General features: G+C 33.8%; 1 protein-coding gene across 4 annotated transcripts in view; it reads right to left on the minus strand.

Moving 5' to 3' along the window:
• Fer (FER tyrosine kinase) overlaps positions 1-25177 on the minus strand; it is a 438465-nt gene that overhangs the window by 51759 nt on the left and 361529 nt on the right. The window lies entirely within an intron of this gene.

A 25177-nucleotide genomic window follows, 5' to 3' on the forward strand; every position in this document is an offset into this window, starting at 1 on the left:
AAGGTGGAGGGGAGTAATTTGTTGGGGTCATGTCTAAACCTGCACCTTATTCTCCCCTGTAGATAGTGACAAATCTTGCCACCTTGCAGAAGCTGTGTGAATAATTTACACAGTGAGATTGGTTTTTCTGGCTTTAAGCTCCCAGCAAACAACAGGCAGAGGAAATAGAGCCAGAGTACTCTTCTACAAAGTGCCCCATCCACATCCACCAGAGAGGGTTTAGACAGGGTTCAGTCTACTGGGAATGGTGTATCCCAGTACTAGCTCCTCAGCAACACCAAGGGGCCCACAAGCGCTGAGGCCAGCCATGAAGTTTCCAGAGCGGTGTAGGTCTGTGCCAGATGAGGAGAGGGTGGAACCTTTGTGGTTAACTCCAGGCCAAGGTGATTCTCCCCTCACACAAAGAAATCCCCATGAGCATACAAAAATACCATCCAAGCCAGCTAGGGATAGAGGCTATTGGGCTGGGGAGGGCCAGGCATAGCCTTCAGGTGTCCTGTTGGTTCACAGGCCTAAAGCAGATCATCTAGAGCCACCTAGGTTCATGTTAGAGGAGGCTGGGGAAGTAAATGGGGCAGTCTATGTTGTGAAGCAACAGACCCAGCTAAAGGGGGTGGGGAATACACAAGCCCCCATTCCAACATGGAAGTTAGTTGTTCAGTTGCTGCCTCCACTTCCAGAGTCAGTCACAGGATCTTGATCATGCCCCTGATAACTGGAAAATTTCAAAACTAGAAGTACCTGAAAGAAATCTGGGCAATAATGTTATTACTTAATCTTCAGCTTATTCTGTATAACCACTCTTCCTTTTTTTCCTCTTTGGCTAATGTAGAAAACATTTTTCCATAAGTTTTTATTGTAGACTAGTATATATTTGCTTTCAAGCTGTTACCAATGGTTATTCTCTCTTCTCAAGCAGTGCATAGGATTGAACATGTTGACTGGTTCTATTGAGGCTGAGATAAACCCCCAACCCAGAGCACATTGTAAAAACAAACAAAACAAGACAACCCCACAGAGCTCAATAAAATGACCTTCACATAACAATGGTAGAGATATCCCTCCTAAAAGAAATGTAAATTTCAACACAGAAACACATATAAGATGGGAAATCAAGGCAATAAGAAGCTTCCAAAAATTCAAAACTCCCCAGGAACAAGTCCATATATACTGAAGTGGAAAAAATGCCAGACAAGAATGTTAAAAATTGACAGTTAAAATGATCAATGAATTAGGAGAAGAATGAAGGCAATATCTAAGGAAGACAGTATAGGATATGAAAGAGCATTTCAATAAGGAGATTCTTGCACAATAAAAAAAAAACAAAAAAAAAAAACTCAGTAGAAAGTATCTCCAATGAATTACACCAAGCAGAAAATATCATAACTTGAAGAGAAGATGAACTAGAACACTTAGACAGTAGAAAAGAAACTATGAGTAGAACATACAAGAGCTCTCAGTAGAAGTCCAAATTTGAGACTCAGATTATGAGAAAAGAGTGGATCTACAGGTTAATGGAATAAAAACAACTTATTCAGGGAAATAATAGAAAAATATTTCCCTAATGTTGGGAATGAGATGAACATGCATATACTGGAGGCATTTAAGACTCCTAATAGACACCAAAGAACCTTTCTAAGACTTATTAAAGTTAAAATGCTGAAAATTCAAAACAAAGAAAGGACCTTAACAATTATGAGAGAAGCACCAAGTCACTTATAAAAGTCAAATCTATCAGAATGTTTCTCAGCAGAAATTCTAAAGGTCAGTAGGAAATGGAACAATAATAGTGGGTTATTTTAAAATAAAATGAAAGAAAATAACTGCAAGTCCAGATCAAAATATCCAGCATAGCTATCCTTTGGAATTGAAGTAAAATTTTTCAAGATAAGCATAAACTAAATGAATTCACAACCACTAAACCACTAACTCAGCACTGTAGAAGATATTTTTAGCTCAAGAAGGTAAAAACAATATAGAGAGCATGGGAAATATTAAATCTCATTAGAAGAATAGATAATAAGAAATATGAATGAATCAAACATTAGACATACAATAAGATAGGAAGCAATGCATATCTTTATTATAACAATTAATGTAAATGGTCTTAATTTTTCAATTAAGAAACTGGAATATTGGATTTAAAAAGAAGGCCCAACTATACTTTGTTTCAAAGAAACACTGGCAGAGGTATTTATAGACTGAAAATTAAAGGACAGAATATAATGCTCCATGCAAATATAATTCAAAAGGGAGGAGTTGCCATTACGATGTCTGACAAAGTAGACTTCAAGTTAAAATTAAGACAGAAGAGACAAATGTCACTATACAGTGGTAAAGAAAACAATCCAACAAGATATAACAATTGTTAATATTTGTCTCCTGAACACAGGCACACCCAATTTCATAAAACACACACTACTCAACATAGAATACAATAGCCCCCAATACAATAATAGTGATTTCATATACCACTCTCCCTAATAGACCATGAACACATAAAATTAGCAAAGATATTACAGAATTTAACTTTCCTTTAGATCAAATGAACTTAACAGACATCTACAAAATATTTTGGACAATAATTGCTGAATGTATTTTATTTTCAGCTGCTTGTGAAACTTTTTCCAAAATAGATCATTTATTAGGTCACAAAGCAAGTCTCAGAAAATATATGAGAGAGAGAGAGGTTGGGGGAAGAATGAATTCCTTATATCTTATCAGACCACAATCTGGAAAGAAACTTGAAATAAACAACCACAACAACAACAAATACAGAAGCTATACAAACACCTGGAGATTGAACGATATGCTTTTGAATGATGAGTGGTTCATCAAATCAGGGGAGAAATTAAATTCTTGGAGTCAAATGAGAATAGAAATACAATATATCAGAATTTGTGAGACACAATGACAGTAGTTCTAAGAGGAAAGTTTTAAGAATGCCTGAATAAAAAAGTCAGAAGTATCTCAACAAATAACCTAACAATGCCTCTCAAGGTCTTAGGGAAAAAATGATGAATTAATCTCAAAATAGTATAAAGTAATAAAATTAAGAATTGAAGTTAATTAAATGGAAAATAAAAAGCAATATAGAAATCAATGAAACTAAATTGGAAAGTCTATAAAAAATGGATACATTTCTAGATACATATGTTCTGCCAAATATGAACCATGAGAATATAGAAAAACCTAAACAGACTACTAAGAAGCAATGAGACTGAAGCAGAAATAAAAGCCTTCCAACAAAGAAAAGCAAAAGATCAGATGGTCTCATATGAATTTTACCATATCTTTCAACACTAACATGCCTCAAATTATTCCTTGAGATACAAAGGGCAGAAACATCTCCAAATTCATTCTAGGAAGACAGCATCAAAACTGGATAAACATATGTCAAGGGGAAAATTACATACTAATAGCCTTGATGAGCATAGATGCACAAAGCCTTAAAAAATATTTACAAACCTTATTCAACAACCTATTAAAAAGATCACACATTAGTCATTATAGACATGCAGGATGATTCCATGCAAATTAATAAATGTAATATCTGACCTAAGTAGAATCAAGCACAATACCAGATAATCATCTCAATAGGTACAGAGAGAAAAACTTCAACTAAATCTAACAATCATTCATGATGAAAACCCTGAAGAAACTAGGGATGGAAGAACTTCAACATCTTGAAGGCTACATATGACAAACTCAAAGTCAACATCATATTGAATGGGGAAAATTCAATATGACTAAACCTAGGGACAAGGATGTCAACTTTTACCACTTATTTAACACAGAACTCAAAATTTCATACAGAAAAATTGGGCAAGAAATAGATGGGATACAAATAGGAAAGAAAGTCAAATTATCTCTATTTGCAGATGATAAATTTTATACTTAGAAGACTAAAAACTCTACCAAAAGACTTCTAGATGTGATAAAAGAATTTAGCAAACTAAGAGGATACAAAGGCAACATTAAAATATCAGTACGTTTTCTATATATCAAGAGTAAACTTGCTGAGAAAGACATCAGGAAAATAATTTCATTCACAATGGCTTAAAAAACTAAATACGTAGGAATAAATCTTACCAGGTAGGTGAAGATCTCTATTAGGACAATTATAGAATAATGAAAAAAATTGAAGAAAATACTAAAAGATGGAAAAACCTCCCATTTATGAATATGCAGAATTAAAATCATCAAAAGACTATATTACCAAAAGCAAACAAATTCAATGCAACCCCTATCAAAATACCATGCTTTTCTTAACAGAACTAGAAAAAAAAAAAAACACTCCTAAAATTCATATGGAAGCACAAAAGACAGAATAGCCAAAGAAACCCTTAGTTAAAAAAGAACAATGCTAGAGGTACCACAGTATCAGATTTCAAATTATATTACAGAGCTACAGTAACAAAAACTGCATGGCACCATCATAAAAACAGACCAATGGAACAGAAAATACAGAGACAAATCCACTCATCCACAGTATTGTGATTATTGACAAAGGTGCCAAAAACATTGGAGAAAAAACAGTCTCTTTAACAAATGGTTCTGGGAAAACTGGCTATCCTCATGTAAGAATGAAAGTAAATCTTTCACTCTGAATGAAAGTCAACTCAGAATAGATCAAAGGCTTTGTTTGAGACTAGAAATTTTGCCATTGCTGAAAGAAAAAGTAGGGGAAAAAACCTTCAACAAATAGGCATCGGCAATGAAGAGGGGAGGGGAGGGGGGATAGTAGAGGATAGGAAAGGCAGCAGAACACAACAGACACTAGTATGGCAATATGTAAATCAATGGATGTGTAACTGATGTAATTCTGCAATCTGTATATGGGGTAAAAATGGGAGTTCATAACCCACTTGAATCAAAGTGTGAAATATGATATATCAAGAAATTTGTAATGTTTTGAACAACCAACAATAAAAAATTAAAAAAAAAAACACAAAATGCTACAGTATCTAATTTTTAAATAACTTCTTCACAGCAAAGAAAACAACAGTGTAAGAGCAAGGCAAAGAATGGGAGAAAATCTTTGCCTGCTACTGCTCCAACAGAGGATTAATGCCTAGAATATCTAAAGATATCAACACCACACACATACACACACACACCCCATTTGATTAATGAGTGAATAAATTAAAAGACATTTCTCAAAAACGTTGAACAACTGTCTAACAATTATATGAAGACATGTTCAACATTTTTAGCCATCAGGGAAGTACAAATCAAAACTACATTAAGATTATCTCACTTCAGAAAGAATACCAATCTTCAATAATAACACTAATAATAAATGCTGGGGAGGATGTAGGAAACAAGAACTCTTACAAACTAGTGGTGATTATGCGAATTAGTTCAGCCAACATGGAAATCATTGTAGATATTCCTTAAACAATTAAAAATAGAACTAGCATATGAACCAGCTATATCCCTCCCTAGTACTTATTCAAAATAATTATATTCAGCATACTTTAGAGATACATGTACACCCATGTTTATTGCAGAGTTCATAATTGCCAATTTATGGAACCAGTTGGTACCCATCAACAGATGAATGGATACAGAAAACATGGTGTATATATACACAATGAAGTTTTATTCAGCCATAAAAGAATAAAATTATGTCACTCGTAGGAAAAAAGTGAATGCAAATAGAGAGTATCAGGTTAAACAAAATAAACCAGACTTGGAAAGATAAGTATTGTGTTTTCTCTCATATATGGAAGCTAGAGAGCAGAAAAAAAAAATGGATGGCATGAAAGAAGAAGAGCAACTATTAAGGTAGAGAAAGGTCAGGGGTATGGAGGAAGGGAATTTAAGGGTGAGGTATCAAGGAGTGAAACTGATCAAATTGCTTTAAATACATGTATGAATATTCCACAGTGAAACCTATTAGTATGTACCAGTTGGATGGACAAAATAAAAATACAATAGTTGATAGTTACAGGTGTTAGGAAAAATAGAGGGTATGCACACAGCATAAGGGAGGTTGGTAGACTATTTTAATGAGTAGGCAGACAAAACCTCTGAGGAGGTCATGTTTGATCAGAGGAGGAGACCCTTGAATTCTCAGCTGCAGTTAGGCTGATAGAATGACCCAAGATAAAATATAGATAAAGTTAAAGAAAAATTTATTCACACTGGACACTTGTTAGAGCTCTGCTTTTCACCAAATCTTTTTTTTTTTTTTTAAACTCCTACCCATGGGCTGATTAGACAATCGATCTTCTCAGTTGGCAAGAAGACAAGTAAATTTATGTGTCCATAGTCAATCACTTTATTGCATACAATAAGCTCTTTTCTTTGTTCCCTGTAAGTGGATTTGGCAATAGTAGCACAGCATCTTATCCTCTAATATAACTCTTCCCTATGCTCCCAAGACTGCTGTAAATGCTGACTCTGACTGTCCAAGCTCCTTAATGGAATGACAGAGCTGCTAGCATTTTTCATTGGCCCTGAACTCCTCCTTAATGAAACAGGAACATATCACTTAACATAGATGGGTTCTTACCTAAATTAGAGCAGCCAGAAGTGAGGCAAGGTTGCTGCTTTTGTCATAAAATAATCATATCCCATCTTCAGTGACAGGACAAAGAAAACAAAGACATGTTTGTCACTAGCTGGCTATCAATCTTCCTAAGATTGAAAAGCTAAAATTTTTAGGCTCCCTCAGTATCTGCTACTATAGTATAATCTACAATTCTAATACTCTGTATTTCTTTGCAATTTTTAATACAAAACAATTTCACAGAAGAGGCCATGAATAAAGTGTAAAGGAATCAGAAGTAAAATAGGCAGTTGTTACTGCGAGGCCTGCTGCTCCCTATCTTTCTGTTCTCTGGTCTGCCCTCCCTTCTTTTGTTGGCTGGATTTGCCATCTGATACCTTGGGCTGAATCTTCCTTCACACTCCCCCAGACCATAACAGAGTGTAAACTGCTTTGTAATTCTTTCAAGAAAAGGTCAATTCTTACTTGTTTTGGATCCCTGGCATCAAGCAGAGAGTCTGTTACATAGCAGTTGCTTAACAAAAATGCTCTATAAAGCAAGCCATTTTAAAAATTTCCTCAAGCATCGTTCTTACTATTTTAACTTTAAGTGTTACAGTCCCTAAAATACTCTCCCTTCTATAAAAACTTCCCAGATTGGAACCTGGTTTTTTGTGTAATTCCCACACATGCTATTGGGCTCACCATTTAAACAATTCACTCATCTTTGTCATTTGTATAAAAAACATTAGCAAAGGGACTCAGGGTCAGATTGTTAGAATCAAACCAAGAAGTGGAACTGAGGTTTCAAATGCTCTAATGTTGACAACTTCCTTATTTTTAATATTTTTGTAAAAAAGCAATTCATGGCAAAAAAAAAAAAAAAAAGAAACAAACATTTTATATTTGCAAAATATGATATCTTTTTCAGGCATAGTGGTGCACACTTGTAATCCCAGAAGCTTGGGAGGCTAAGGCAGAAGGATCATAAGTTCAAAGCTAGCATAAGTTCACAGCAACTAAGCAAGCCCTAAGCAACTTAGTGAGACCCTATCCAAAAACAGAATCTAAAAAGAGCTGGGGATGTGGCCAAGTGATTAAGCGCCACTAGGTTCAATCTCTGGTTTAAAAAAAAAAAAATCTGTTTACTTATGAAAAAGGTCCTCCCTAGTACCATGTAGAATTCTTCATATTAGCTATGCAAAATAAGCGGGGCCACCTTTTATGCCTTCTGAAGATGTTGACCTGGTTAGGACTCCATTAAGTCTTATTCTTGAATACAAACCTTTATATCTGCTCATACTAGCTTCTAGTTCCTAAAAACTTTCTAAATCTCTGGAACATGACATCCTCAAGAAATGTGAAAGACAAGCTATCATAGAACATGGGTCAAGAGTTTTATCCTGTCAGCCTTCCTAATGGACCCATCTTTGTAAGCTGCAGGGCAATAATGACTTATAAGGAGACTGTTCTACTTTCACATTTTTTACCTGCATGAATGATAAAGAATTTCTATGTCTACCATAAAACAGTCCCTTCCTCTCCTATTTATTGTAATTTAAACATACTCCATCCTATTATCAGATGACTAGTAAGCAAAGTACTTTCAGTACATTATTTAGTGACGTAAGATATAAGATAAAAAAAAGTTAATGTTAAAACTTTCTTTTTTTTTTTTAATCATTAGCAGAAGTTTTAAAGGAAAATGCATTTGAAGTCCAGGATTTTCATAAGTTGCATCATCAAACCCATCAAATCATTTTAAAGATTTTAGTATTTATTATTGTTTCCCCCCTCAAAAATCATTAATGGCTTTCTGGTGAAGATTTTGAAGAGTCATACTGTCTAGCTGCATATGTCTTTCATAATACTATCCAATTTTCTGCACTCTCAGTAAAAGTAATACTGGTCATACTCTTATAAATGATAACCAATTATCTTCCACAGAATTTGGATTAAAACATTTGGCCAAATAAAATACAAGAAGAACTAGCTTTATGAATGATGGCATGCTTAGATGTCCAGTTCAAGATGCCAATAATGGTGCTTCAGAAAGGCCATATTTTATGTTACTTCAGTATCTGTATTTATGTAATTATCCAATGTAATGAAAAGAGGCATGTGATTTTAGTTTATTATTGGTAACATTCTGTTCTACTTCAACTCATTCTTGTACAGTTAAAGCTTTATTTGAAGCATTAAGAACCACTAAAAAAATGCATTACTTTTATGTACTATGCATATGGCTTTCTTTGTGTGCATAGAATAAAATATAGGCTTAATATGCTAGTTAAAAAAACAAACACTTTCTTCATCTACTGTAATATTTCACATTATATAGGGTAGTGTTGTTTTGCTTACCATTCACTCAATGCATTTGCAATTTGATTTTTTTTTTTTTTTTTAACTTGGGGAGGGAGAGCCAGAGAAAAATGTTTGGGCCTTTATTTCTGATCTGATTCAATTAGACACTCAGCAGCCAGCTAGTAATTGATAGGAGTATTCTCTCTTTAATTCAATTTTTGTATTGCAATTTATATAGCACTGTGTAGATCCTGTCAGTGAAGTGGCTGCCCATCTTCCTAACTGATACTTACTTCATCCATTGTAAAACTGAGAAGTTTTCGATCGATTGTTATTCCCAGGTCAATTCATCAAAACACTAAGCTTCCGAGTATGTCAGCAAAATGTGTGCTCTCACAATAACATCACATCCAGAAGAAAACTGGGGATTTGCTTTCGTAACAAGGCATATAGTTTTTATGCTGACTACCCATAAAACCTCTAAATCTTATTGGAGGTGGAAGAAGGTGAAATGAAAACCAGTTCTGACACTGGAAAATGAAGTAACAGTCAAACTGTATTTCCTTTAAAATGCTCACTTGGTAATGTTCAACAAGAACAGTTTCCCTCTCTTAGCAAGGTCCCCAGGTTATGAGAACAGGAGAGGCCCTGTCCTTTACTGGTTAAGGGAGTGGTTTAGGGCTGGAAGTCTTCTGCAAGATTGGGAACAAGACAGATTCAGGAAGGAATCTATGGGAGGCAAAGACATTTTGATAGAAAAAATAAAAAAACTGAGGCTTATCTACATCTCCCTTGCATTTATCTGGCCCCCTGCACTCAAGTTTCTTTCAATGGCTCTCCTCCTTTCTACTCCTGAATGCTGCACTGACCTCATCCACTTCTCTTCACTCTGCTTAGACAATCTCATTCCTTCCCACGGCTTCAGGGATCACACAGGCATCAGTGGATCCCATTTTTATATTTACTACCCCAATATTTCAGCTGGATTCTTTTAGATTTCTCTTCCTGGATGTTCTAACAGGCATTTAAATTCTATTAGTCAAAATAAAAAGAAGAAAAAAAGGCTTCTAATATTTCCTGCACCCATAAAGCCTGCTCCAGACCCTGTCAGTTTATGGATTGCTGTGGGTCCCCTACATATGTTAGCAATCTACCTTCAGTACTTTGACACTTCCCTTTCCTTTACCCTGTCTTATTTATCTACCTCTGAAAAATGCCCTAGTTTGACCATTCAATGCTATCTTGGCACTCAAAATGCACCTGTTACAGTTCGGGCCTTTATCATCTGTTTCTAGGACAAACACAATGATCTCCTAAACTGCTCAGAGAGGGCAAATGACTTTGTAGCCTCCAATGTGTGAAACAACAGAAGGAAACTCAGGAGCAGCTGACTAGTAATAAAGTGGTAAGAACTAGAGAAATGAAGAATTTTTGAAGTAGCAATATTGCTTTAAACCAGAAAAACAGAAGTCTGGGGGGAGAGTAATGGAGTCCAAAGCTTTTAGATGACACTAAGTGCTCATTGAATTTTTCCTTTGTAATATAAAATTTTAATTGATAAAGACTGAATATATTCAAGGTCCACAATGTGGTGACTTGATATACATATAAACTGTGCAGTGATCATCACATTCAAATTAATTAACACATGTATCACCTCCCATACTGTAACTTAGATCCCCAGAAGTTTTTAAAATTACAACTGAAGTTGTACCCTTTGGCCAATACATCCCCACTTCCCTCCCAACATCTTTTTACTACTTTGACAATGCCTGCTATGCCAAATATGTAATTAATAATGAGTAATATGAATTGCAAAACATCCTGAAGACCTCCAAGTGTACCATGAGTAATTTAAAGAAAGGAAGCATTTTTCTTTTTATTGAATAGAAAGATGGAGTAATTGCTCCGGTTTCCCCTCCTTCCCTGTCCTCTACTGCTTTGTTTCTGCCCCACATATGACATACTCTCCTACAATCTCTGAGGCAGGAGTTCTTCCGGTTCCAACATGACAGAAAGAATGTAGGGAACTGGAAAACTGAACCAAGGCATTAGTCAGGGACTAGAGCCAAGGGTAGGCCCACTCGGTCTTGGGAGGGAAACCATATACAATATCCATAGCAACTTAAATTGGGACACTAACTAATAGGTTGTGACTAAATCTATAAGGAAGAGATAAGAAAAAGCCCCTAGAAACTTCAAGCCCCCTTGTATGGAGTGGGACTGGGGAGAAAAAAAAAAAAAAAAAAAAAATCAATCCTGTTTCCAGGAACATACCTTAAAATCTGAGTTACTTATTTGGGACAGACCTTAAAACTGGTAGGGTGGTTGGAATGTAGTCATAACAACATATTATTTAAAAATAACTTTTAGGCTGGAACATTTCCAAATAAATTCTATGAAGCCAGAACTAATATTGTTAAAATACTCATACCAAACCCAGATAAAGACACATCAAGGAAAGAAAACTATAGACAAATGTCCCTAAATGGATGTAGATGCAAAAATCCTTAATAAAATATTAGTGCATTGTATTTTACAACATATTAAGAAAATTGTACACCATGACAAAGTTGGTTTTATTTGAGAGATGCAAGGATAGTTAACATATGCAAATCAATAATGTAATCCATTACATAAATAGAATTAAGGACAAAAATCATTTAGTCATCAATAGATGCAGAGAAAGCCTTTGACAAAATTCAACACTCATTCATGATAAAAACACCAAAGAAACTAGAGATAGTAGAAACTAAATATCACAAGGTCTATCTGTGAAAAACCCAAAGCCAATGTCACACTAAATGGAGGAAAACTGAAAGCATTTCCTTTAAAATCTGGGACAAGACAAGGATGTCTACTCTTACCACTCTTATTTAATATAGTGCCAGAAATCTTATCTAGAGGAATTAGGCAAAGAAGGAAATAAAGGGAATAAAAATAGAAAAGGAAAAGTTGGTTACTATTTGCAGATGATATGATCCTACACATAGAAGATTAAAAAAAAAACACCAAAAACTGCTAGAGCTAATAAACAAATTCAATAAAGTAACCAACCTACAAAATTCAATAATTTTCCTATAAATCAATAATAAATATGTTGAGAAAGAAACCAGGAAAACAATTCCATCCACAATAGCTTCAGAACAAACAAACAAAAATAGCCTAGGAATAAATCTAACCAAGGAGGTGAAAGATTTCTACAATGAAAACTATAGAACATTAAAGAAATAAACTAAAACAAGAAGATGGAAAGACCTCCCATGCTTATGGATAAGCAGAACTATATTGTTAAAATGGTCATACTACTACCAAAGCAACATACAGGTTCAGTACAGCCCCCATCAAAATATCAATGATATACTGCACAGAATTAGAAAAAAAAAAAGTCCTAAATTGATTTGAAAGAATAAAAGAGCCAGAATAGTCAAAGTAATTTAATCCAAAAAAGCAATGCTGGAGGCATTACAATATCTAACTTCAAATTATACTACAAGGCTATGGTAACAAAAACTGAATGGTACTGGCATAAAAACAGACATATAGAACAATGGTACAGAACAGAAGATGCAGAGACAAACCTACACATCTATAGTTATCTGATCCTTGGCACCTTGACAAACTTGCCAAAAAGGTCTGGAGAAAAGACAGCCCTTTTAACAAATGGTGCAGGGAAAACTGTTTATCCATATGTACAAGAATGAAACTGGACCCTTTTCTTTCACCCCGCATGAAAACATCAATTCAAAATGGATCAAAGACCTATGCAACTCCTAGAAGAAAACATAGGGTGCATTAGAGGCACAGGCAACAACTTTCTCAAAAGGACCCCTAAAGCTCAAGAAATAATGGCAAGGGTTAATAAATGGATGGCATCAAATAAAAAAGCTTCTGCACAGCAATGGAAACAATAACGTGAAGAGAGAACTTAAAAAATGGGAGAAAAATCTTTGCTAGCTACTCTTTAAACAGAGGATTAACATCTAGAATATATAAAGAACTAAAAAATACACAAAAATCCACCTCAATAAATATATGGGTAAATGAATTAAACAGACACTTCTAGGAAAAAAGAAATATAAATGACAAAAAAATATGAAAAAAATGCTCAACATCATCAGCAATTAGGGAAATGCAAATCAAAACTATGCTGAGATTTTTATCTTACACCATTCAGAATGGCAATCATCAAGAATACAAACAACAACAAATGCTGGAGAGGATGTGGAGAAAAAAGAACACTTTCATACTGTTGATGGGATTGTAAATTAATACAAGTACTATGGAAACCAGTATGGGGGTTCCTCAAAAGACTAGGCATGGACCCACCTGTTATATCACTCCTTGGTGTTTATTCTAAAGAATTAAAGTCAGTATACTCTACCAATACATATACATCCATGATCATAGCAGCACAATTCACAACAGCCAAAGTGTATGAGACCAGATGAGGTGTCCATGAACAGATGAATGGACAAAGAAAATGTGGTCTGTATACACATGGAGTTTTATTCAGCTATAAGGAAAAAATGTAATTATGTAATTTACAGAAAAATGGACAGAACTTGAGACCTTTATGCTAAGCAGAATAAGCCAAACTCAGAAGCAACTTGTTTTATGTGTAGAAGATAGAAAAAAAGAAAAAGAAAGGTGGGGGTGATCACATGAAAAGCAAGGAGACATCAGTAGGATAGTGGAAAGGGTTTATACAGTGGGAGGAAGAAGTACTAGGGAGTGGTATTGGTCAAATTATATTATTATATTGTATGCATGCACTAATATGAAACAACAAATCTCAATGTTATGTACAAGTGCAATGCAGCAACTAGAAATGTGGAGAAAAAAATTTCAAAAAATTAGCCAAAAAAATAACTTTTAATAAATTAAATAAAAACTTTTAAGATTGTAAAACTGCTCCTCTTGATGTGACATTTTACCCACTTAAGTTTGACAAATAAAACACACTGATTTTTTATTTGAATTGGTTACCTTTGATTTTATTTTATAAAACTTCACATTTAGGGGCTGGGGATGAGACTCAGAGTGCTTGCCTCATATATACAAGGCTCCAGGTTGGATCCCCAGTACACATACAAAAAAACTATAACATTTGATTATTTGGGAATTTGGGATATGTTATTGTTCTCTGTTGAGACTAAGTTACAAAATACTACATAGTAAGAAAATTTTAGTATTTGAGGTATTTCATTATAGGAACATAATGATATATTTTTCTCATACACTTTCATGCTTATGTTTCATAATAAAATAAAATGAACATAGGAAATATTTAACCCTTTCAAATGAGATAAATGAGGTACTCATGAGCTGATTTTTTAAAATAGAAAAAATATAATAACTGAAAAATAATTCTTCAAACTCTTTATAACTACTAAGTACTGACTGATTTAAAAAATTTTTTTTTTTTTTAGTTGTTGATAGACCTTTATTTATTTATATGCAGTGCTGAGACCCGAACCCAGTGCTTCACACATGCCAGGTAAGTGCGCTAATGCTGAGCCATAGCCCCAGCCCCTTGACCAATTTATTTATTCATTCATTCATTCATCTTTTCAACAATGTCTCATTTCATTTCCCAGGCTAACCTTGAATTTGAGATACTTTCCAAGTGACTGGGATTACAAGCATGCACTACCATACCTACTAAGAATTCAGTTATTAATCAGAGGTAAAAATAACTTCAGTGATTGAAATACTAGTCTTTAAAAGCAAAGTCCAGAGTTGAAATATATTTTTAAGGATGACTATTTATGAGGTGTATTAGATGCAATCTTTACACTAAATTTTATTAAGAGTATAAGAGTGCTGGAAATGACAGACACTAAAGAGAAGTTAATTGACAGATGGGAAACATGTAGAGTTTAGTTTAGGTATATAAATATGGATCTAGGGACCAGAGAAAATACAAATTGCATTGATTGTCCTTAACAAGATCTTGCTTCAATTTTTCAAGTAGCCTAAGATAACGTGAGCTTTCTGTTTTTGTTTTTTTAACTATAGAGAGGTACTAGTAACTGTTTAAGAGCTTTCTTATTATGCAGTATCAGATAAAACTGCTCCTATTTAAATCTATGAATAAACAAATATTTTTAAAAATGAACTGACTATTCTGTTAAATTTTCTAGTAAACCACCCAAACACCAAATTACAAATATTTTTGAAATGATTCTGGAAATAGAATAATTTTGGCTGTGACTTCACTTGCATTTACTGTTGCTGCTGGGTGAATTTTAATAGTTAAGATGAAACTTTTCTGTGGTTCTGTGAATCACATTATCAATTTTTTGGCATTGTTTGCATAACTTCACAATAATGCTTTTCTCCTCTAACAGGAGCACTCTATGAAATGAAGGCGAGGAAACTGACTTTCATGTAAAGTTAATTACAAATTTATCATTTTTTGGTGTGTACTTTATCAAACTACAGACCCTTTCCCCAATAATACACTGATATTTCCTTTCCAATAAAACAGAGTTTTAGTACAAAAGAATTCCAACTTAAATACTGTCGATATCTTAGGCAATCACTGGTCTAAGACAGAAACCGTTTAGAGATGTCCTATGAGTGCTCTGGCTAATCAGCAACGGGCTTCCCACCCTACGACATCTCTCTCTGCTCAACGACAGCCCTTCTCTTGGCCACCATCTACCATCCATTCCTGGTTTGATCTTTGTTTCAGTTCCCTACTAGGAGGAGCCTAGAGTTTACCCTTAATTGGGATGAGAGGGGACCTGACAGAACCCTTTCACTAAGTACAATCATCTGGGCTGTATTCCTAGTTGTCATTTCTGTTTTTCAATAGCCCACTACCTCCCTAGGTCCAAACCCCACCTAGAGACATTTACTGCCATTCCTGGTAGACTAACTGAGGCCTCTGGGATAGCCATGTCAACCTGAATTAGACTTAATGGATTCCTGTGTTCTCAGATACTGGGCATTACATTTTGGCCTGATGACCTCTTATCTGGGGACTTAGCTTTTTCACCGTCAAAGGAGCTTACTTCCATTTTTTCTTGACTCTGCTTATTTCCAGCTTACTCTTCTACCATCCTGACCTCATAGCAGAGCCTGCTGAGGTTAAGAACAGAAGTATGAATTTCACTAGAAAGACCATAAAGCAGAAATTTTTGTTTCGTTCATGGATTTATCCCAAGCTCCCAGAATAGCTATTGCCACAAGGCAAACATGCAATAGATTAAATGAATAAAAAACAACAGACTTCCTGAGATAGCAACTTATCTGGATATTTATTTTACTTGCCCATTTTCAAAAAATTCCTCAGTTTTATCTTTCCCATGGCAAAACAAAACAAAACAACAAAAAAACCTGAGGAGACACAGCCCTTAATACCAGATGTGGCATTTGGCTTAATATCAGTCTCCTATTTTGATTTTTGGTAATTTTTGAGTTTCTGAAAATGTCTAGCAGTTGGTTGACAACAGCATGTTTGGTTATTTCTTCAGAGAAGACTTAATAATGTTAAGGATAATAATTATTGCATATTTGCCATGGACACATACTTCAGGAACATTTGTCTCAGAAAACTCTTATCACAACTGTATGCAATTGGTAATACATTGAGGACTAGAGGATGCTGGACAAGTAGCAAAGCCTGAATTTGAACTGGGTTTGTTTAATAACAAAAGTATCCTAATTTATATGTCTGGCTACTCTTAATAAATAGTATGCTTGATGTTAACATGGCATAGCAATGATTCCCAAGCATTTGACTAAAATAAAAGTATTACCTAAGAGTACATCAGAAAACAAATTTAGATTATTTCCAGCTCTTAGCAACTAACATCAGATAGTAGTAACTGAATAGCCATTATATGCCTAACAACAAACTAAGAGCATTTATTAGTGTTATTTATAACACCATTTATGTGAGGAAAGATATTTCACAAACCCCCCTAAAATAAACACATCATTGAACTCATCTTTCCATTGGAAAGATATTTAATTCCATGATGTAAATTTATAAAAACTAATATTCTATAATTTAGATGAAGATAGTTTAAGGAAAATACAGTAAATGATATCACTATTGCTAAAGTTCACTATATGATTAATACTGACCAACTTCTGTCTCCACTGAGGATCAGAGGAAGAATCTTATGTTACAGCAAGAGATTATTAAGATTGAGAAAAAGAAGTCTGTAGGTATAAAATTTATTCAACACAGGACAAGGTTACATTAAATAAGGTTGCTGAATCTCTAACCCTTAGAGAGCTTTACAAAGAAAATCAGCAGTCAGCCATTTTGGATGGTTTCAGCTAAAGCACAGAAAAATGAAGAATCAAGGTCTTCAATTTCTATTGTTATATGTGATATAATTCTATAAAGTTGACCTTGTGAGATTTAATATGTAATATCTCAAAAGTTTGATTTACTAGAAAAATGTTCTTTAGAGTCAAAATTTCTTCTTCTCCCTTAACTTCCTTCCAACAAACATATATTGACCATCTACTATGTTAGGGAAGCATATATTGACCGTCTATTTCATTAGGAATGTAAAGCTGAATAAAATATGGTTACTATCTTCAGGAGCACTCAGTTTAATACATAAGGTAGGTATATAAGTGAAAACATTAAGATTTAGTTTATCAGATATATTTCAAACACTTCCCCCCAAGTTTCTAGGTTGCCATTTAGTAGTGATTGGTTGATTGATATGTGGTAGAAGTACATAGCAGTAAAATAAAAGGCAGAGTCTTGACAATTCAAGGAGGTCTTGATGATATTACTATATGTAGAGGATTTTTACTATACCATGTTAGGATAAAAAAGAACAAGTAAAAAAAAACCTATATAAATATGGACGATTTTAGAAGACTTAAGAATATTAAGGTACATATTGTGACATTAAATTTTAAAATTGAAAAATAATAAATATATAAAAACTTTATTACAATCACAGCAGACTAGCAACTATTAAAAATACATTAAAATTTTTCATCTGGAATTTATTTTGTTATGACATGTGAGTAATCAACTTTATTCCTCTGCATCCCCCATCCTATCACTGATAGTTAGCTAATTGTTCTATATCACTTATAATAGTTCTCATTTACATAAAATACTACTTCTGTATTCTAAATTTTTATCTACTTGCTAGTCTGTTTCTTGATATTTTAGTTCCAATATATTTGCATATATTTATTGCTTTAATTAATTTTATAAAATATTTAAACACTTTTTTTTGTTTAAACATGTTATTGGGAAAGTTATTCTTCATCCTCTTTGCTTTACAATGTTTTCTTCATTTTTGTGGAGTCATTTTGTAAAGTGTGGAAACCAAAACTTCATTTGGATTTTCATAAAAAAAATATATTAAATGTGTGCTCTGCATATTAAAATTATAATCCATTGTAATTTGCATGATAAAAGTACATTGGCACCCACATACTCTAGACACTTTTATCCTCAATTAATCTATGTGTATAGCTAAATATTACTGTGGTCATTTTAATACTTAAAATCTCCATTCCACACCAAGCCTAATTGCATTTTCCTTGGTTTTCATTAAGTAATTCCCAAATATGAATTAGGAAATCATCACAATACTAATGAGACCAAAGGCAGTCTAAAAATCACATATTGATATTAAATGTGTATATTGTGAATGCCTTATTTAGATGATTCATTTTATATCCCCAAAACTGACAATTTGAAGTAGCCATAGATAATATGCAAATTAAAAGTCATGATTACATGCAAAAATGTACTTTGAAGATCTAGTCCTTTAATACTATTTCATTAAGAAATTATTCACAGTATTTCTCTCACAAAAAATATTTTGTGTATTTCAGAGAGGTATGATAAAGATTTGTATGATCAATAATTGGGCGGTAAAGGAGAGGATGAAGAAAAAAGTGTGCCCCCTGTCCATGCTAGGATAAATTTAACCTTCAACACTGCAAATGGTCGGCCACTTTTGTACTCTACACATTAATTTAGATGCTAAATCAGAGGTTTATAAAACATTTCTAATTTACAGTTTTCAATAAATCTGTGAGAAGTTAACACAGAAATGAAACAGTAATATAAATAAACAAAAGAAGAGGAAATGGTTGGTCTGCATAAACAGTGTTATTTCTTCCTGCCAGCAATGACCCTTCATGACATACTGACATATAAAGTAATTAATAATTCATAGCAACAAATGCATAACCAATCTGCTTGTTTTACAGCCACCTAACACTAGTATTTATTCAGTATTCTCAAGGAAAAAGTAACAATTGACTGGTTCTATGCATGAATTATTTTGGTATCTGTTCCTTCAGCATGTAATGCTCCCTAAAGCACAGTGGAGGCTTATATATGCTATGAATGATGAATGACTCAAACATGGAATTATTAGCTGATGTATACTACAAGTAAAGATCAAATGCCAAAAATGATTACAAGAGAAAAAATGCAAGAATATATAGTTTCATTATTATATGAACAATTATAATTATTAACATATGCATTGATTTCAGGGGCCTGCTTATGAAAGTGTAAGTATTTTCTGTATCCCTAGTAAATGTAAAAATTAAGTTTGGACATAAAAACATAAGGGATATCGTTGCTTTTTATGACTCAGAATATAGTTCATTAGCAATATCTTTCTAAAAATAATATTTAAAAATAAAAATGCAAATAGTTGAAGAATTCTTTGTATGAATTAACATCAATAAATTACTCCTATTTTAGGAATATATAGCACACAAACATACCCTCAACTCTTCTTTATGTATTTGAAATAAATAGTTTAATTAATTTATACTTAGATTTTTGTATTATCATTCAATAGAGATTTGTGATGAAGTCCTTATTTCCCAAAAATGATTCTACATTGAAAGGTAATCCATGATTAGATGAAAGTGCATATAATCAATGCCAGTAAATATTTTAAACATTGGGAAAAAATAATCTTAGAACACAAGGACACAATAGTTATTAATAGGTTTCTGTGTGCTAAAAGATGGATTTCCTGAAAGATTAAGAAGTCATCAGAGTTGACTAGCTGGTAAACCCCCAGTGAGCTTTCAAACAGAGCCTGTAAACTTGTTCTCTCCAATCTTCCCATCAGTAACTCCTTCAGTACTTAACAAAATGTAGGCTCCTGGTAAGTCTTTCCTGACCTGTCTGTATATAGCTTTCCCTGGCCCACTTCAAACAATTTATTCTCATCACTGCATCTTGCTTGCTTCCATTACATTCTTTGTCATAATTAATGAATCCTTATTTGTTTCTTTGGCTGCTTTAAACCTGCCTCCTCTGATTACAAGCTATGTCATGATAAGGACACATACAGCCAGTACATCTCAGTACAATGCTGGTCACAAAATAAACAGTTCAAAAAGTTTTTGCTAAATCAAAGAAAGGAGAGAAGGTCTAAAAAGATTTGTCTTTGTTCACTGTTAAGTTCACACTTGTGAGAGAGGATACAGGTAATACATTTTTATTCATTAATCAATACCTTTATAGAGACTGGAAAATTACCAATAAATATAATTTACAAAAATTTCCTGGTATCCACACTTGGGTTTTAATGGGAATGGCCCCTAAATCAAGATGTAAGATTCCCTTTCTTCAAAGCAACTCATGTATAATGGCTCTGTATATATTGGATAAGAATAAGGAAGAAGAAAGTAAGAGTCAGGGATTATTGCTCCTGTTGTTCCAGCCCTTCCAAAAGAAAGAAAAGCTACACTCCTTTAAGATATACTGAGCATGGAAACTGTGGGGTTCTCATCTCTATGAACACATAAAACGGTACACAGGCAACTAGACGAACAAGTGCAAGGGAAGAAGATAGTAAGCGCCCTTGAGTTTAGGCAGCTACCCCAGACCACAATATAATTGTATAAAAATATTTTTATGTATTTTAAAGACAACAACTACAATTATTTCCAAGCACATAACTACAAGTTATCCAAAGAGAATCTAATAAAGATCAAAGAGTCTGACCAAAAGTATAGTTTGTAGAACTGAGGCAATTACTGGCTGCATTGGAAAAGAAAAAATAGCTGGATAGATAAGGTGTAAGCATTAAGAAATGAATGAGCCATCCCCACATGTAGCTGTAAGTCATCACTGTTTTATCCTTTCTGACAAGTCAGGAGAACAAGGAGTCCTCATGGAGTCAGGGAATGCCAAAAAGAATTTCCAATTTAGGAACAAAGAACAAAAGACTTGAAAATGCTTTTACTCTAACATTCCCACCTCTCAAGTAACAGTCTTTCGTGAAGTGATGTGCAGTATAAAACACTTGGGAGTATCAGATTTTTAGGAGAAGTAAATGAAATGGGGGAAAAATACAAACTTTGGTTATTTTAACATTTCAGAATTACTACCACCACCACCACCACCAACCACCACCACCACCACCACCTACTACTACTACTCACATTTATGGAGGGATTAAAATGTTCTAGGTACTATGGTAACTACATTTGTTTAATTGTCACCAATATTCTATAAGTGCTATTATTATCTTGATTTTATAGGCCAAGTTTTGAGGTGAGGAGGAAATGGTCTGAGGTTATGTTATTAAAAATATCTAAGTGCAGCTGGCATGGTGGTACATGCCTGTAATCCCAGCGACTCTGGAGGCCGAGGCAGGAGGATAGCTGAATTCAAACCCAGCCTTAACAAGTTAGCGAGGCCCTAAGCAACTTGGCAAGACCCTGTCTCTAATAAAATATTTTTTAAAAAAGGGTTGGGGATGTGGCTCGGTGGTTAAGCACCCCTGGGTTTAATCAATGGTAAAACAAACAAATAAATATAAATCTAAGTGCAGTAGGAGGAAACAATGACTTTACTCAGATGTTTATATGGTCTTTGATTATAATACACCTCTAATAAAAATTTAGTAAACTTATGTACATAAAATAATTTGTATAAGCAGATAAAATGCTTACTGTACAATTTTCAGTGATTATTATTTTATGGTTATATAATTATCCAGACAATTACTAACAATACATTTGAATCCACTATATTAGGTAAAGAGTTCAGATATATATGTATGTATGTATATATATATGTATGTATGTATATATATATGGAAAGTACAGATACAATTATCAATCTTTAATTCCTGGAATGTTAGGATGTTGAGACAAGTTCAGTGAAAGAAAAAAAAATTAGTTGCTTTAAGATTTTCTCTACTTTGCATCAACTTCTATCTTACAAGGAACACTTATATTTCTAACCTTATATTTCCTATTAAATGCGCTTATCTTTTAAGGCCTTAAGTAATGGGTTCAGACTAAGTTTTGAGACTGCAGTTAAGGCTGCTGTCCACCAAAGAGAGCAAAGAAAACCATTAAATGTCTTTTTCCTAATAACGGACAAGAGCATCTGTCATTAAGAGGTGTTAGAGATGGTGAGCATTTTTTCCTGTATTTGTTGATTGATTGTACATCCTCTTCTGAGAAGTGTCTGTTCAGGTCCTTGGCCCATTTGTTGATTGGGTTATTTGCATTTTTGTTGTTTAACTTTTTGAATTCTTTCTATATCCTAGAGATTAGAGCTCTACCTGATGTGTGAGGCATTTATAGGGAAATGGATGGCATTAGAGCAGATTATGCTAAGTGAAGTTAGCCAATCCCCAAAAAAACAAATGCCGAATGTCTTCTCTGATATAAGGGAAGTGACTCAAAATGGGGTAGGGAGGAAGAGCATGAGAAGAAAATTACCTCTAGATAGGAAAGAGAGGTGGGAGGGAAAGGGAGGGAGAATGGGAATTGCACAGAAGATGGAAGGAGACCCTCATCATTATACAGATTACATGTATGACGATGTGAGAAAAAAAAAAAGAAGCGTGGCACATTAGATTGGGTGGAAAGAAGTGAGGGGAGGGGAGGGGAGGGGGGGTAGGAAGAACAGCAGAGTAAAATAGACAAAAAAAAAAAAAGGTGTTGTTTCAAAGAACAGCAGATACCTGAGGACACAGGAAAGGAGGAGGACTCACAAAGTGATCTGGGGAAATTTACACAGGGGTTTAAAGAAAAAAAAAATTTTTCTCCCATCTCACCAGTGCAAAAGGTATTAATTCTTGTTATGAGCCACTGACCTAAGCACAAGCCTCTGAATAGAAAAACGTTGACAACAATTTCCCTCTGCATTTCGATTCTCAAACCCTTCAAATGGAGGATGCCAACATAGGTAAAGGAAACTGCCAGGCACCTAGGGTTTTTATCCTTTAAATGTTTCTTACCTTATTAATGCTAACATAAGCTCACAAGTATAACCAGATATGGACTAAGATGTTTAATAAACAGGCTAAAGTGTTCTCTAGCTAAAAGGAGCAGTTATGAAAATGTAAATTCATCTAGGGCACTGGTCTTAGAATTAAATTTGAGTCAAATGATTACTTTTAGTTTGAAAAGCCAATGTGAATATAATGCTAGTAAGTATAAGAATTATGGCAGTCTAGTTGGGGATATTAGAATAAATATATATGTCCCCCAAAGAGTTCATAATATTATGATTTTCTATTTTTATTTTAATTAATTACCTTCTAGGTCTGATCCTATATAATTAAAGTAATATTTATTGGTACAGTTCACAATTTACACATTATTATTTACATTATGCCATTTATTAATAAACATTTGGTAGATATTTAGTAAGGGATTTTTCATAAGAAGATGACTATGAGGTAGATCTATTATCAAACTTCATAATTTAAGGATGACAACAGAATAATATACAGCTAACTATAAAAAATACTTTTGGCATTTAAAATGGTATTCCCAGGAACCTCGTTTTATGTAAGAATGACATGGGTTTACCATAAAATGGTAGATATATACCACAATGTCCATATAGTTTCCAAGAGCTTGATATTTTATACAGGGTTACAAATACATTATTTTGTGAGATAAAGACATTTTTGATACACAGAATTATACACAATCTAACCCATGGAATTATGTGCAATCTCATTTACTATTTAGAAATGGACTCAATATTTAATGGTAATGAGCATAAAATGCTACATTCTAGAATGTAATCCTGGAGGGGAAAAAAAAAACTTTTCTGAATTTTAACAATATAAGCATAATGGAGTTATGCTACAACTGAGGAAGAAGCAGTTACGTCAAAAAAGTTCTTTAAAATAAAGGTAAAAATTAATCCCACAGGAAAGATGAAATGGAAAGTTAAATTGTCTCACTGTAGGTTCCCTTCCAAGAGTGCTGACATTTATGACAGAGAGTATCATACTCTTTTACCATAAACAGAGATTCCATTCATCTTTTGTTCACTGGTCTTTTTTAAAAAGAGTATAATCACATACAGATTTTTTTAAATTCATTTCACTTTAGTCCTGACTCTGAACTGCTGAATCATTTTTCATACAAGAAGCAGAAAATAACATTATGTTTAAAAATGCCATTCATCTCCACTCAAACTACATGTTTTTCTTTATTTACAAAGAGTGACATCCCAAAGGCAAAATGCAATTCAAGTGTTTTATGTGAAAGAAGACAGGCTGCTTCAGTAATAATTATCTTGAAATATGGTGACAGCCTACAATCATGGACATCAGTGCAACAGAATGTAAATATCCATTTGTTTCTCAGAATAAGATGAAATAGCAACTTTTTAAATAACTTGATGCAGATTTGGTTTAATTCATCAGGTATGTTTTAGAACTAGACGACTGATTCATTTCTTAACATTTTGGATGACAAACACACTGTCAAATTATACTTCCAAATGGAAGGAAAGCAATCTATAGACATGGTTATTTTGTTTTTGATCATCTGACAGTATATTTTCTTCAAAAGGTAAAGGAGAAAATCCATGAGGCAACAGAAGCAGTCAAGCCATTTAAATCAATGCTATAGATAAATAATTCCATTATAACTGATATCTGGAATCAGTAGCATTACGTTTCTTGTCAACATCTCTCTCTTAGCAAAAATAATTTCATAGGTTTCCATCTCCCTAGTGTAGGGTAAGCATTTTTGGAAGTGTGGCGACCTCTTCAGGACACTGTTACACCTAGGCTGAGGTAACTCAAGGGAGCATAGGCCCCACAGACACCAACTTGCTCTTTAATTTGATCTGTTCAAAGTTATGTTTCCCAACGAAACCTCTCTTTGGTTTCTCATTTTTCATGTTATACTCTGGTAAAACAAATATATCTCCTGTCTGTTTATATGAAAATCCTCCCGAAGAGTTTTTTTAATCCATTATAAAATTTTCTATCAAAACCAAGAGTATGCTAAGCACAAATTTGACCGACATGAGCTTTTGAAAGGAAGGAGGGGGATAAGAAGAAAGATTTGTTGATACTTTTGTAAAGTATGTTTATACATCTTAAAAAGCATCCAACTACAAAAATAAGAATA

This window comes from Marmota flaviventris, chromosome 5, assembly GCF_047511675.1.
Source record: "Marmota flaviventris isolate mMarFla1 chromosome 5, mMarFla1.hap1, whole genome shotgun sequence".
Classification (NCBI taxonomy): domain Eukaryota; kingdom Metazoa; phylum Chordata; class Mammalia; order Rodentia; family Sciuridae; genus Marmota; species Marmota flaviventris.